At 33.5% G+C, this 17385-nt stretch overlaps 1 long non-coding RNA gene across 1 annotated transcript; it reads right to left on the reverse strand.

Annotated features, from left to right (window-relative positions):
* Positions 1–12520: 12520 nt before the first annotated feature.
* Positions 12521–17164, reverse strand: LOC145691638 (uncharacterized). Its single transcript, XR_014132451.1, has 3 exons — positions 17126–17164; positions 14797–14947; positions 12521–12686 (listed from the first exon to the last, which is right to left on the reverse strand). It is a non-coding gene; the product is annotated as an uncharacterized LOC145691638 (long non-coding RNA).
* Between the last annotated feature and the right edge of the window lie 221 nt (positions 17165–17385).

Raw genomic sequence — 17385 nt, forward strand, 5'->3', positions numbered from 1 at the left:
TGTCTGCATATTTAGAAACAATCTAAGTTACCGTGTTTATTTTTGTGTATGTTGGCAATAATACGATCGTTATGCGTAGTTATGCGAAACATTGTAAATTATAGTCACATGAAAAGCGGTCTTAACCCTTTTTTCGTAAAATCAATCGTTACTTACTAAATGCTTCGATAAGTTGAAATATATTTTGTTAATACATATTATCTACTCATTTCCGCAGCCCAATGGGTTAGAGTGATGGGTGCGATTTTTGTTATTATTATTCTATTTAATGCGGTTCTCCGGTAGCAAAATCTACCTCAAAATGTAATATGAGATACTTAAAATATTCTATCTCAACCTCAAGATCGATTTTCATTTGAACGTTTTAATCTTTTACCATGACTTCTTCAATATTTCAATCTGTTGATAATTCTGTCTTTCTGGAACTATGAAACTCATTTGAGCTACTTCTTTATCGATATCTAGGTTATTTAATCTTTCTTTACTTTCACTTCAGTCATCCCAAAAACTATGAATTCGACACTAATATCAGCGTTCTCGGTTCTTTTGAAGTCATACCCTTCCTATCCCAATTTGGTAATAGTAGCGTCTTACCCACACAGTATTCTTTATGTCATATTGTAAGTAATATGCATATTTCCAATCACTTTAAAAATGAGTTTTTATACCGAGTTTCATGAGTAGCTTCTGAGGCACACTATTTTCGGCACAGATTTTAAACCAACGTTTTCTCTTTTAAAAACATCTCTTCTTCCCTTAGGGTATTCTAAAAAAAAGAATAAGTAGGGTACAAATCTCTACCAGACTTTGTTCACTTCGATACAGTTGCTTACAAATATGCAAACGATGTGAGTTTGTATACAACAGAAACAAATTTCTATATATAAGACTAACGTCAATTACCCACTTAGCTGAGTTAAAACAAGAAAAAATAGTATGTAATATGTTATGTTTGTCAGTCACATTTCACTATTATTGAAGCGCGCTCAAAGTTATAGAAACAAAGAAAATATAATTACAAAACAGAAAATAATCAGAAATCTGTATAAATAATAATAAAAAAATAGATATTACTACTGTTGGAAGAATTCCGATTTAAACGCCATCGGAAGTATCACTGATCATCTAAGCAACCCCGACACATATATCGGGCATTTTCTATCATTTTTATATGTGTCCCACCCCATCGTGTAAGTTCTAAGGTCAAAGTAAAATGATAAAAAAGCCTTTGAGGCCTGAACGTCATCTATTTTGAAAATTCCATGGAGATAGGTCTCGTATTCAAGAGTTACTAAGTCACAAATATAGTAACTTTCATTCTTGGATCAAAAGATCCAATATATTTCAGGCAAACATTTTCTTGAAAGCCTTACATGTGGAGAACTACACGCAGCGTAGCCAAAACCCAAACTATCAGTTAACTTTGTACGATGTGCTTATTACGTATGATTATTTTGGAACACACCGAGTTTATATTTATATAAAAACTAACTGCTACAAATGCTAACTTTTACTTAGCAATATCCATCGATCAGCCAGCTTTTACAAAAGTTTAAAAATATACAAAATATTTTTAAACTACCTAGTTTTCAGCAAGGTAAAACTTTGGATTTGCATCTAGGATCGTTTTCTCCTGGAATCAGGGCGTAGAGCGTGGTTGCTAGTAAGAAGCCAGGATGGTATTTCTGAAGTAACAAATGGAGGAAGCGACCTGTTTGTGCAGCAGCATCAAGCATTTCATTCTACAGAAGTATATTTTATTTAGTATTCCTTCTGAACTGATAAGTTCATATCAGTTCATCCTACCGTTCTGTATTGATTCTTTCCTTCTATATGATTTTTCAATATAGCATTCTATCTTTAAAAACAACCTAAATAGAGACGAAAATGATTTTATTTGAGTTTTAACATCGATTTTAGCAGCGATACTTTGTGATACGTGATTCATATGAGATCCGAAGTACTTGAGATCATTCCAAGATTAGAACCCGGTTGTCCTACGACAATGGCTCGTACTCTGTTTAGTCACAAGGAGCTCCTACACAAAATGAAAAATAATGTAGAAAACATATACATAGATATATTTATAGATTTCATCCATCAATTTTCATGAAACTATTACGCCATCCTTTTGACAACAACATTTCATAACATGTGTCTTTGTTTTTAGTTGGTTATTGTTATTGTACACAAAGAAAGAGTTTCTTCTGTTAATGAATTCGTTCTCAAGTAAATCAACAGATGGGAGTCAAATTTTGATGTACCGTTGCCAAAGATAAAACATAGAAATGCACCTGAAGTGTTAATATATTAGAAACTAAAAATTTCAAGTTGTGAAATGTACGTCTAGAAATAAAACCAATTCATTACAAACATATTTGTATCGCATTACGAATTTAAAGGTAACGTACCCTCTCGAGTTAAGATATGTCATTAAAGCTTGTTTAAAATTCAAGATCCATCTTTTTCATTGAAAGGCATAATTCAAAAAATTGTACACACTAATATTTGATTTGGAGTTTTCCCCAGCGTTTGAGAATATTGCTCCACCGGTCCGTGTGAGAGGCAGGGATATTGTTTATATTTTGCTATTTCATGTGAACATGTAGTAAGAGAAATAGACAAAAAAATTTCTGTGTTTTTGCTCAGTGTTACATGCAATCATATACCCATAAGAGTACTATGTAAAGCTGCTCTCCTGACCATTCATATTGTCCAGAATAATGCATTCAATGTTCCTAAAATTTATAGTCGAAGCATTCAGGAAGTTGGCTTCGAAATGAGGAGAAAATAATCTAGCATGAAGATGGCTATGTCCATGTTATTCTAAATATAAATGTTATGCCGCAGATTTCAACACAACATGTGTTCGCCGCTTATATGGAAACCATGTGTTCAGAAGAAGGATTGCTTCACTTTTCCTCCATCGCTAACATCCGTAACGGTAAATACGTTACGTATTAACAGTCATTTTTCATTACACTTCAGTATATTTTGGTATATAAGGAGAGGGTTTATAATCTTTGGAAGAGGTTCGACTTGTAATTCTAACTTTTTCTTATTATTTCCGTATGGACACGTGAAATATGGTTTGAGAAATGTTTACATTTTCAATGCATGCTTTATGTAATAATTAATACCACTGCTTCTAATGGCTATTTTCTAGTAGGAATTTCAAACTCCAAAGTTCGACATTGTATCCGACAAATGTTAATGAAGTACATTTTTCCAACTTTGGTAGTGTGGAAATTGTTTCGGAGAGACTAACATCACACTTATATTCAAGAGCATTGTAGTGTTCAATAAGACATCCGTTTATAAATAATTTTAAATATATACAACCAACAAAAGACGTATTGTATAAGCCAACCCATTTAATATCGAAATATATAATTAGTTGCGACATAAAATGGCAATTGTGAGCCTTGTTTCAACTAATTATTAGCAAATGTAACTCCGCTTGGGTTGATAAGTCAATGTACGAACTTTTATTATATATAGGGTAACTTCGGTAAATAACGCCAGTCGGGTAATAACGCAATTTAAAATTTTCCAATGTGTTAGCATGAACACGTGTTTCGTAAGGTGACCGCGTATGGGTATGTGATAAAACAGTGATGCCTCTTGTCTTTGTAGAAACAAACACTACGGGGCAGCCAGGCGTCAGTAAAGAGAAATCAGTGGACAAATGTTGACGTGACAACCGCGGAACTGAGGAAACAGCTAACAAATTTTTAGTGCGTCAAACGAGGGAGACGAATTGTCTGGGTAAAAGCAAAATTTTACTATTATTAAAGGTATGCCTTCATAGGGCCGTACTTGCACAATATTATGATATAGTCATAATAATCAGGGCCGTTATTCTTGGTATAGAATTAATAGCCAAAACAAAGTATATTGCTGCTGGAAATAACACCACTATCGCGTTGGGAAATAACGCCACTCCATCTAATCGAAATAGAAACTAATACTAGTATTAAAAGTTTGTTTTTCTTTGTCGTAGTGCTGTAGCTGGAAAAGTCTGGTTTTATGCTTTCATGGCAAGACACTCGAATATCGTGTGCAGAAAGGCGGAGAACTTGAGATAGGGTAAACGCATGCGTTTCAACAGAAATATAGTGAACGAAGTGTATACGCTATAGGGAAATACACTTTATGCTATGAACCTTTTGTGACAATCCTGGACTTATTTATAATGCAGATTAAATGCAGAGTTTTAACTAACGTACAACAGAATCCTAAAAATTCTGTCATAGAAAGGGAGCAAGCAAGTACTTCATATGGCGAAAAACGTGAAAGCGTGAGTGTTGTTGATTGTACTAATGCATCAGGTTCAAATTAGATCCATCCGATGGTGATATACAAGGGAAAGTATGAAACAAAAATAGTTTGGTGATAATTTTCCTCCACTAACACCTGTGCACTGAGACCTAAAGGCAATGTTACAAAGGAGATTACGTTCATTTCTCGAGCATTTCAACTGACATCGAATTTCTGGCCAAGCACTGCTTATTGTAGATTGCAATCCCAGTCATCTTGATATAACCATTTTAAATGCTGCTGAGGCCATGTATATTAAACTGCTGTGCATGTCTACACATTGAACCCATGAATATCAACCGCTCGACAAGAGCTTCTTCAAATCGTTGAAATTGAACTGCTCTGAAACAGTTGACAGTTTTCGACGAACGCATCCCGGAAGAACACTTGGGGAGATACAGTTTCCAAAATTGTTTTCACAGGTTCCGTTCAGCAACAACTCAGAACACAATTTCAAGCTTAAGCGCTACAACGGATCCTTTTAACAAAAGTGCTATCCCCGTTGTCGCTTTATTCCCAAATTATGTCTCAGAGCAACAGCAACCTGCACCAACGCCTCCAAGCACATGACCAGCCTCCATATCTCCTTCAAAACCACCGAGTGCCCACTCCATCCACAAGCTTCTGCCTACAGCTAAAAACCTAGGAGCAAATCTCATCCCAGGGGACGTTCTCTTACTGCCAGAGAAGAATTGGTAGCACTAAATCTATTTGCAAGAGCTGACCCTTTCACATCTTCCAGCACGAAGAAACAAGCATCCTCTAGAAAAACGAAGGATGAGGGTATGGGTACTGTGGAGAGTATTACTATGATCTCAGTGTCTTAAAACGTGGATTCAATGTATTGAATGCAACATTTGTTTTCACGACTTATGTGGTTCTGGCAGCATTGTTAAATGTGGCTTTCGACCATTCTGTGACGCAAGTTCTGCATTGTTGTCTGGCTCCGACGAGCAGTACTCCATGTGACTGCAGCCGTTATATTATGAGGTTCGCAATCATCAGACGACTTAACGGTTTACGACATGTACGATGACTATGAGTTTTGTGTATCAGCAAAGCATGTATCACATTGCCAAGAACATTGTTTAGTTGTGTTCAAAATGTATTTCGTTACGATTCCAACATCTTTCTGTTGTTGTAAATGAAGTAGCGTTATTTGCCTACACGTCTGGTAATAACGCCATCTCATTGCATTGTGGTCGACATTGTATGTGTACGATCTTTGTTTTCTCATTGCACCCTGTATATAGTTACACCCTATATATATATAAGATTCATTGGGTTGCAATTGTTTTATTATTATGATTATAAATAATAACATTTCTGGATTATTGAGTTTCCACGTGATTTAGTGTACTGTCTTGGAAACGGAGATCTGTTTTTGCTTTCGAATGGACGTTCGTGTGTTTTTGATCCTGTATACCGTAAAGATACATATCGTAAACCTTCCAGTTTATTTTACATAAAACTGTTAGAGGCTGAAACTGGTCATTTAAGTCAAGGTTCAATAACTAACCAATTCCTGGTATCTCTTACTCCACTTCTATCTTTCCTGTGTTCAAAATAAACGAGCAAACTCTGAAATTAGATTTAATCTATATGGTTAAAACAAATTCATAAAGAAGAGTTTCCAGCTGAAAATAGACAATACTTTTGAGCAATAGTTTCTGTACAAGGATATTACACAGAGTTGCTTTGTAGATACAGACACAACGAGTAATTCATATATGTCTCTTTACACCAACTCGTTTGTTCTTTCGAACAATTCTGATCTTTAAATTACACAAATCTCTAAGGAAACTTGAATAAAAAATAGACGTCGTTTTGCTGAAGAGAGTTTTGAAATATCATTATTTTAGTAATTCCACGATAGGTTAAATATTTTAATTAATTGTAGAATATACAAAAGAAATGTTAAATGACTTCCGCCCTTTAACATTCATTTGGTTTTGATGGGTCTTGATTGTCTGTAAACTTTACATAATATTCATTCATTCTAAGAATATTCAGAAGCTGATTCATAAAGAGAGAGAAACTATGGATAGGATTAACTTTCCCTATTTATACTTTTCCAGAAATAATTTTTTTTCTTAAATTTGTAATTTGGCCTTATTTCTCTAAAAGTTTTAAGTCTATAACTCCATGTGATGAATACAATTTTAACTACTTTGCAAGAGCTTATAGTTTTATTTTCTTTTAAATTTTAAATTCCACGTATACGTAGCACGAAATCAAATTAATACTCTGAGCTCAATATAAAGAAGAACAATATCCAAATATTACTATGTGCGAGTGTTTACAGATGGAAAGATAATGTTAATACTCTAGTTGAAATAATATATTTTTCAGCATACAGGCAATAACAGTAACTTTTTACTAACTAAATAATTTAGTTATAAATATGTGTGATTCAAGACATGACTTAATCCATGTGACATGGTAATTTGAATTGAGTGGTAACAGGTTAAATGTCAAATTATTAAAGCGTGTCTTCATTTTTCCATTGATTTTTGCGAAGTAATTGTCCTTTGAAACACATTATTTGAATTATATATTAATCAATGAAGCAATATATATTGAGGGACATAAATTATCATTGGGAATTCACTTTATTACATTATATGTGCTGATTAAAGGGAAAGAAAGTCAAATGCAAAAGGTGTTCCTGCCATCTGCAATTCACCAAGATAACGATATGTTTGTGTTAGATGTGCTCATTTTGAAAATAATGTAGACCTATGGTATTATCATGACCAATGGGATTGTTAAATGTCTCCTTGAAAAATCATAGCAGATTTCTTCCCAGGTTCTTCTTCTTCTTCTTCTTCTTCTTATTATTATTATTATTATTATTATTATTATTATTATTATTATTATTATTATTATTATTATTATTATTATTATTATTATTATTTTCTTTATATAACTGTCCAATATGTACACGTTAAAGTTCCAGAAACTTGACAGGCCAAGCTAGAAGGTAGGTTTATATCAGGTAGTCCATGCACTGTTTTGCTGGTGGGAAGGGTAATCTAATGAAGTCTAATGAAGTTAATACCCCACACAGTTTGTCAACTCATCTTGAAAGAATGAGACAGTAGTCACAAACCCATGAAAGAAATGGGAGTCTGTAGTTTAATCTGTCACTATTGTGTCTTTTAGGCTAAGGAAGATGATAGTTAAGGCAAGTGAAGAATGACGTAAGAATTGATGGAACACTAAAGTGGGAGTGCCATGAGAATACCCACGGAAACGAGTTTGTGCACGGCACATTTATTTGGCGAGAGATTGAACCAGAAAATATCGCAGCAGAGGTAAATGCTCTACAACTGAACCACCGTGACAAGCCACTTTCATGAATAAAAACCAGAACCAGGGAAATTCGTAATAAACAACCTCACCACAATTCGAATGTTTACCAATTAAAGATCTATCGTAGTATATACTTTAGACAACATTTTGATCATTTAGAAGCACTATATTTCACAATGATTGATAATTGCTTTTCAGGAATTTCATACACTTTCGAATTACATGGCTTCCTCCCGAATTATATATTGACAATTGTATATAAACAAAAAACTTCGTTACGAGAACTATTACCATAAAAACCGGATCACGACGTACAAAAAATCGTTTACTTCTAATTGCAGCAAAACTAAACATTCGTGTTTTTTATAATATTTCTTCTTCTTCTAATTCGTAACTATTGCCAGATAAAATAGCGTTCTTTAACATATTAAATACATTTAAAGAAACAAATGCATGTTATCGTTGTAAATATATTAATACCATACCAGAATATAAATCCCACGCTCAAACTGTCACCAGGCACGAACTAATTTCTTCACGATCAATCCGCTTCGTTTCTAGAAGCATCTGCTGTGTAAAGGCGCTTTCTGTTGTCATGTATATCAGTGGAAGACCACTGAAAAAGTATTACTTATCCTAGTATCTATTTCTCAAAATATTTCCCGTGACTTTACAGTCTACTATGTGGCCACGTTCGAAAGCACGAAGTTAATTAAAGAATAAATTATCTCAATTTCGTAGGACTGGAATTGTAGACTAACTAACTAACTAACTCTATGGCGTATGGAACCCGGAGGTTCAATGCCGCGTTCACAAAAGCTCTCCACTGACTTCTATCCTTAGCTAACTGCATCCAGTTTCTACTTTGTGTTCCAATCTCTGCGAGATCCACCTTAATATTGTCCTCCCATCTGCGCCTAGGTCTTCCTAATGGTCGTTTTCCGAGTGGTATACCTGTCAAGACTTTGAAAGCGTTTCTACTTTCTTCCATTCTAGCTACATGACCCGCCCACCTAAGCCTCCTAGACTTCACGACCCTAACAATGTTGGGTAAACCATATAAATTATGTAGCCTCGTTATGAAGTTTCCGCCATTCCCCATTCCCGTTCCTCTTGGTTCCGAATATTCGTCTCAGGATCTTGTTTTCAAATAGTATGTTCTTGTTCAGAGTAAGTGACAATGTTTCGCAGCCATACAAAACAACAGGCATGATTACCGTATTGTATATTTTAAGCTTCAAATTTCTCGACAGAATTCGCGACGACAAGAGATTTTGAACCGAATAGTAACATGAATTCCCTGCTTTTAGTCGATATTTAATTTCTCCATGAACATGATTTTCCTCTGTTAATATTGATCCTAGGTATTTGAAACTATCCACTTTATCAAAAGTATTATTTAATATTTTAACGCATCCATAATTTGCTGTATTCCGGTCCCGACGCACTTCCATGTATTTAGTTTACTCTGCATTTACTTCTAAACCCATGTCCCTGCAAGCATTTAATAAGATCTCTGCATTTCTTTGTATTGTTCTCCTATCATCACCTATTAAATTTACGTCATCAGCATATGCCATAACCTGGTGAATACCGTTCAATTCTAGACCCTGGTTGCTATCTTTGATTTTCCTTATAGCGTATTCCAGAACGAAGTTAAATAATAATGGCGACAACGCATCTCCTTGTTTCAGGCCATTTTCGACGTGAAAGCTAGTGGGCAAAAATTTTCCTACCCGGACTTTACTTTGGGATTCATTTAAACATATCTTAATTAATCTAATTTGCTTACTCGGTATTCCAAGTTCTGTAAGAACGTTGTATAATGTTTCTCTCCTAACCGAGTCGTACGCCTTTCTAAAATCAATAAATAGTTGATGTACCGAGGTATTGTATTCCCACTTTTTTTCGAGTATTTGCTGAATGGTAAATATTTGGTCGATAGTTGATCGATTCCGTCTAAATCCGCATTGATAATCTCCAATAATTTCATCTGCGTATTAGGTTAGTCTTGCTAATAGAATATTTGAAAGACTTTTATAGGATGTTGACAGAAGAGAGATGCTTCGATAATTATTACAGTCAGTTTTGTCGCCTTTCTTGTGAATTGGAACAATGATTGATTCTTTCCACTCTTGTGGCAATTCTTCCATGTTCCAGACAAGAAGAATGAGTTTGTGTATCTTGTTCCACAATTTTTCGCCTCCAGCTAAAATTAACTCAGTCGGAATTTCATCTACACTCGGAGATTTGTGTTTCTTTAATTTCTTTATAGCAGTTTCTACTTCTATTTGGTTGGGTTCTCGGATATACGGTTCTGCGGTGTGTCCTTTTCTCCACGCACACTAGTTTTCGGTTGCGTGTTAAGCAAATCGTCAAAGAAATCTTTCCATCTATTTAAGATGCTATCCGTGTCAGTGAGAAGTGTACCGTCAGATTTCTTTAATATATAAGCACGAGGTTGATAGCCTTTCTTAAATTCGTTGATTCCCTTATACATGTCCCGAATGTTTTTATTTTTACTATTATCTTCAAGTTCCTTAATTTTAGCTTTCAGAAAATCGCGTTTCTTTGTTCTAAAAGTTTTGGAAGTTTCCTGCCTGATATCTGCGAAATTTTGTGTAGTTATTTCATTCGGATTTTGTAGCCAGCGCAATTTTGCCTGTTTTCTCTTCTCTGCTAGTTTTATGCATTCCTGGTCGCGGTGGCTCAGTGGTAGAGCGTTCACCTCTGGTGCTTGGGGTCGCGGGTTCGATCCCAGCCCCCGCCAAGTGAACTTTGTGGTGGACAAACACCGTGTGCGTGGGTTTTCTCGGGGTTCTCCCGTTTCCTCCCACTTTCTTCATTCCACCATTTCATTTATTACTCATCATCACCGTCTCCTTTAGCCTCACCGGCATAACCGTGGGACGTAAAACTCAAAGATTTCATTTCATTTATAAGTACTCCAAGTATATTTGAATCAGAGAAGGTAACGAAAAGTAAACTAACCTACAAAGAAACGCCAGTTACAAGACGTACTTGCCAATATTTAAGTTATTTAGTTGTAATGAAGTTGTATGTTTGGGTTCCTAAAGGGTAACGCTTCAAATGCAATCACTATTTCAGACATTTCATATTTGGTCAAATTTTGCGATGTTTTACTTAAGAGTGTATTTGTACAACCACAACAATTAAGCAGAGTAAACGAGGATGTTGACGTTTTGTATGTCATGCTTTCACAAGTAGTAAAAATGCTTAACTATCGACTATATTTCATTGCCCTATTACCACAGCCTTCAATTCTGACGTCACAGAACAATCAGCTGGAAATGACTGTTCTATATTATCGCGAGCACTGACTTCAGAAAATATGGCAGAGATAAATGATTGAAAACTTTGGAAAAACTTTAACGTTTAACAAATCCTGTATGCAAAAACACACAAAAATTAACTAGTTAGACAAAAAAACAACTTTTTTTTTCAAGGATACGTTTGACAAGGACTAAGTAAAGCGCAAAGGTTCGTGATTTTAAAATCGTGCTTTTGCCGGGTTTTGTATGAATATTTATATTCGTGATATGGAATAATGTCGGCATCGTTAGTTTCTTGACGTGTGAAAGAATAAATTGAGAAAATCGAGCAGCCCGACGACTGTGATACAAGATCTGTAATTTAATTCTTCACTACAAGAATGGCAGAAATTTATCGTCAAATCTGTAAAGTGTGGTCCTAGCGCGACAAGTGATAGTAGTGCTTATTAGGGCTGAGGCTCTTTCAGGAAGGCTGAAAAGATTTTGTAAATCTCTAATAGATCTCTAGTAGATCTAGAATCTTCGGTAATTGTAGATATATAATAAGATCATCTAGTTCTTTTTGATTCAGTAAATGAGGTTCTTACTATTTTTCTCGAAGAAAATTTCTTTAGAACTGACCGGAATCAGGTTTCGTTTCATCGAATGCCTTGAATTGTAGGTGAGTGAATAGAGAGATCCTCACTGTACGGAACAAACGCTCGGGAGGACAAATGTCATTATAATGTAGCTGTCGTTTTTCTTTGTCTTTCTTGAAGTGAACAACTCGATCTAAGACGTAATGATAGCCCAATACTAGTGATGTATGAAGAACAGGTGCTAAAATGGAAACATATGAGGTTAGTGACCATGAAAACGTAAATGTCAAATATGTTTCTCTCTGTGAAGTCCAGATTTGTTGTCTGAGCATAGAGTAGTGATTATGTTGAACGGGTTGTGTTGATAGTAAGACGGAGTATGTGCAAGGGCATCAACTCTTAGGGTGGCGTAATAGAATAGATGAACTTTTGTAATCCGGGAACATTTCAATAGTACACCAAGGGATTTAATAGAAGCGGTTTGTCAAAGGAAATGCAGATCAATTTATACGTGAAAAATAATAGGATATCGGCGTACATAGTTTTATATTTAGGTGGAAGGAGAAAAAGCTCTTTCGTTTTCTCGGAATTGACAGTTAATTACCACTTCCTGTACGAGGTAAGAACATAGTTAAGTGTCAGTTAAAAGCTTATAATGATCTGAAACAAAGTTTCCCAAAGTGATAAAAATGCTTTGCGATTACTTAAAAGGAAGTAAATGATACGGAGATAAAAAAAATGATACAGTAGCATTCTATTGCAGATTGATCAACGAAATAATTTTACGTTTGACTACATCAGAGTCTCTTCAAAGCATATATACGGTATCATTGGCATTAAATTAAAAAGTAGATACACGTTTCCTTGACAATATTCAGAAAAGTAACGAATGGCCTTTTATAACAAAAGTCAACATGACTTTCTCAAACATTGAGCATTTGAGGCCAGGTGCCGCAAGTATTACTATGTTATTCTCTATGTTTTGCATAAAAAGTAAAAATAATCGTACTCTGTTAGATAATGGTTCTTTATTTATTAGTCATCTATTTCTACACAGTAATATAGTTAGAGTCGAATATAAGTACATTTATAGTTTCCCTATGTTATCAGAAACATAATTTATCTTTATCCTGTTTTTACACTGAATTGTTCCTTTTGGTTTAGCCCCAGAATGGGAATCCTGAAAAAGAAAATGTTTGTTATTAATTGATAATTAATTTCATGAGAATAGGGATATTGTTTATCCAATTTAGGGGCAAATTATCGATATTATAAAAATGTCACGCTTATTAACTAATATATTACACAAATTCTAATATTTATTTATTTATTTATTTATTCTAGTCTCATTTTACATGGCAATGTTAAGGCTAATCATGGCTTGTCTCCCACATGACCACGCAATACAATGCTATTATGATTATTAATATAATAATAAGAATAATGAAATATGTATAAAATATATAAAACACTCACAATCATACGTACACACACGTGCGCAAGCGAGCGCGCATTACATCACATGCACACAAAGATTACTTAGATTACTACAAATAACTACATAATATAGTCACATACATTTAGTGTACAAAAGAAATAAAAAGTAGGAAGTATAAAACTCCGCATTTTTCCCCGATATTAGTAAGCCTTGATATACTTACGGACGATTTGCTCAACTGGTTTCTTAAATAAGTTGATTGACAGAGATTGTCTTGTGTTGGATGGAAGATCATTCCACTCAAGGATAGTAGATGCAAAGAAGTAGATGCATTAGAGTAGAATTTTGCGAATGTAGGGGAAGAAAATGGAGTTAATTTACACCTGATCTTGTAATGTGATCGTGGTGAGCATTTAGTGGTTGTAACGCTGAAATAAGTAGGACGGTTGTTGATAGCACAAAGTCTTAACGAGTAGTGTGAGTCGGTGAAAACCACGTCTATCGGCAAGTTTCAAACGACCCAGCTTTCTGCAGTATGGTGTTAAATGATTTCTTCTTTTGAGATTATTAGTAAACCGTATAAAGGCATTTTGGATACGTTGGAAACGGTACGCTAATTCTTCATTTAAGTCTGACAAAACTACATCGTAATATTCAAGGTGAAGGAATATTAGAGATTTTAAAAGTAGTAGCTTTGTTTCAGTGGGTAGTTTTTCTTTAGTCTAGTGAGTAAATGCAAAGACCAGAATGCTTTCTTACATACAGCGTTAATGTGGTTCCGTTTATCTCTATTTTTAAAACAGTCGTCAGCCTGTACTGGATAATCTTTATGAGATTTCGTGTGTTGTCTATAAGAGGAATCGCATTTAGCCATTTAATTTAGAATTTCTTTAGTTATCCACGGATATACTGTCCTCTTCGCAGTATTGTGCCAATTCGAAGATACTGAATAGTTCGCACTCAAAGAACTTGCAAGGACTTGAGAAAAATTTAATATATAAAGTTAGGTTTCTTTATAACTTATAGTATTTTGTTGTTAAATATCAATATAATTAATATTCAGATTTCTTAAAGAAAATAATGTTATTCACCTTTGAGAAAATAATGTTGTTTCATGTTATAATTTTTGAATATTTGTATCCTCAGTATAGAGTTGGAAAATAAGCAGATTAAATTATAGTAAAGTCCATTACTACGAAGCTTACTACGAAGTTGTGTAGGAAATATTGAATAAAAGAAACCAAGTAAATTGTACGCAATATTGTTTAATACAATAATTGTCACGAGATGGTTGCACCAGGCAGAGAAATAGGAGAGAAGAATGAACAAGTACTAACTTATTTTTGGTACCTAGTTTATACTACTACGGGAGACATGAAGTACTACGTGAAACAAAACCATACATAGAAATAAGAACATAAAACTTAACAAGAAGAAAGGTTTATTTGTGGATTTTAAAGTCAAGAGTTTGAAAAGAGACAATAATATTATTTTCATGTGGTTGAGTGTACTCTACGGACAGTAAAAACACACACACAATAATATACTATTCGGTTAAAACCAATGATAACAATATTGATAAAACGAAGAGCTTATACTTTATAATCATTTCGTATTGCTCTATTAATTCACAACAGAAACAGTGCGGCGCCTACGTTATTTCATTTCAAGAGAGCATTTACAAAACAAAAATATCTAATAGTTACACATATTCTATTAGAAATACAAAAATAAGTCGTTTCAATATGCAAATAATATTGGCAAAGTTCTAAAGTGTATTGATTACTTTGAAGGTTTGAAGTCGCTGGGAAAAGTAAAGTAAAACATGCACCAATATAATTATTTTACCCACCCCAATAATGGTATCCAAATCCGAAGGTGTCATCTCCTTTCAGATCATTAGCCTCCTTTGCCGATGTTGGTCTCTGTTGAAGAGGAATTGGTACTGGTTGAGGGTAGGCTACAGCAATGCATACAAACACTGCTACCAAAGCGAAAGTGACCTAAGGAAGGAAGATTCAATTTTTATATCTATTGTTATTGTAAACAACGCTTAAAAATATGTAAAGGGTTAAATAAACCGTTATAATTAAGAAAAAAGAACAGGTACAACTTCTGGAATAAAGTATTTGTTTTCAAAATTGTAGTTCCGGCTCATGCTCGAGAATAAAAAATGTAGTAGTTGTTTAAACAAGATTGACTAGCCTAAGTCATTAATTTGCATTATTTTTTTTAAAGATTATAAGTAGTAATTATTTTTTAAAGTCATATTTGAGACTTTTATCTTGGCTTGTGTGTTTAAATTGTTTGTGGTATGAAAAAAACTACTACTCCATTCATTTCGAGTAAGTACATGATTATCTTCCAAATAACACATATATGTGAATTAATAAATAGTTGATCATTCCTTAAGTTCATATTCAAATTTCTCATATCATTTGTAGAACTAAGAATCAATCTAGAATTTCTCATTAAACTAGAATCACGACATATTACAGTCCTGAAATAGTCCTGCAATAAACACACAAAGTTGTTATGAGAAATGACAATATGGTTTGCACAACAACTTTAGAAAGTGAGCACTACATTAAAATTATTGCCTTTTTTACACTTACTTTTTAAATACTTATATAACGTGAATAGTAAATCAATTTTTCATCGCTTCGAATTGTCGTTTTGCTTGTAAAAGTATTGAACCATTTTTACTGTAATATGTTTCATATATGATGATCTTTAAAGTAAATTTTATCTTTAATTATTTTAAAATTTATTAACCCTTACTTACAGTAGTTTCTGTAAATGTGGGTGCAAGGTATTCATGTTCGACTTAACGAATACTAAGCTGTGTAAATATATAGAGGAAATTAAAGGTGAATGTTCGTTTCTGTAGTTATATTGACGTCTCTTCTTCGTCATTAGTATCCGAGGAATCATTCTTGTATATTTGGATACAGGAAACAAAAATTCTTTGTATGGTTGGTAATTAAATTAATAATATTAAACTACTGTACATTTGTCTGTATATGCTAGAAGTAGAAACATACCTCCTTACTGGTAATCGTTTTATCTTACATTTATCTGTAATATCAGAGTAAGGATGATTAATTATGATCAGATATAGTTACAATTATTAATTCTATATTTCAATAACGTATTCGATCCGATTTCTTACTCGTATTCCTTTGTAGAAATCATCAATTCAGTGTTAAATTTTATTCCCCATATAAAATCACTTTTACTACATTCCAAAAATATGATTTTTTGCTATGGATTTTGAATTGGTAAACAATATTTGATGATCCATATAGTTTAAGGTATGTCGACGTTTTGCACAGCGAAACGTAACTAATTTTTGTTCCAAGAAATTTTTCAAACTGTAAGAATATATTAATTTGAAGCTAGATAATAGCATGAGAATTACGCTAATAAAAACTCATCTTTCAACGTCGTTACACTGTCTTAATATTATTTTACTTTCGCTTTGTAAGTAATGTTAGAGCCGAGTCGTATTTTTTAATTTTAAGTTTAAAGTTTTGCTTTTACGAAATCTACGAAGTTCATTGAAAGCACTCTTTAAGCAACTTTTTTTTGCCCAAGGCATGAATTCTGTAAAATAAAGAAATGCACAAAAATATAACTAAGTACCTAACAGTATGGCGTCTGGAATATGATGTTTCAATACAGCGTTAAAAAAACTGTCTATTAACACTATTGTTTGGCCAAGTTTTTCCTTTCATTTCTTATGAATGTGAAATTCATTTTAATGTTGGTAACTCTTCTATACCTACATTTTTCTAAAGACTTTTTTTCGATTTAATTGGCAGTAGCAATTATGAAAGTGATCCTACTTTCTTTCATTACAAATATATAACTATCTTTCATTTTTTTAAATAGACTAAGTTTGAAGTGATTCTTCTCCATGTGGTATTCATTTGAATGTTTAGAATTTGAGATAGAAACTCTTATGTGCAGAGCTAACTACGTTACTTTTCAATTTCTCTAATTCACGTTCTTTCGCATGATTTGTATATTGGATTTATCATTAGTTAGAGAATTTTGTTCTAACGAATGATTTTAACTTTTGCTTTTTAAGACAATGCAACTATATAGAATGGTGTAGACGAATTACATATAGCTGTTACATAAAAATATTTTTTATTTAAAAAAGAAAACTGCTTTACCTTTCCGATCATTGTAGATCTAATAATTTCCTTTCTTAACACTGAGAATAACTGTTATAGATTTGACTGATTGCTAGCCTCTTATATGTCAATCTAACCTTGAATTGTTTAATTTATTGTGATTCACTTATCAAATCAATAATCCAAGAAATACAATGCATCAGAATGTGTAATTAGAAGAAAAAAGAAATGGCATTACGTGATGCGTGAAGCGACACATAATACGCTACAAACTCAGTTTAAAAATTGCTTTAGAAGCG

The sequence above is a fragment of the Thermobia domestica genome, chromosome 8, assembly GCF_964235325.1.
Source record: "Thermobia domestica chromosome 8, izTheDome1.hap1.1, whole genome shotgun sequence".
Classification (NCBI taxonomy): Eukaryota; Metazoa; Arthropoda; class Insecta; order Zygentoma; family Lepismatidae; genus Thermobia; species Thermobia domestica.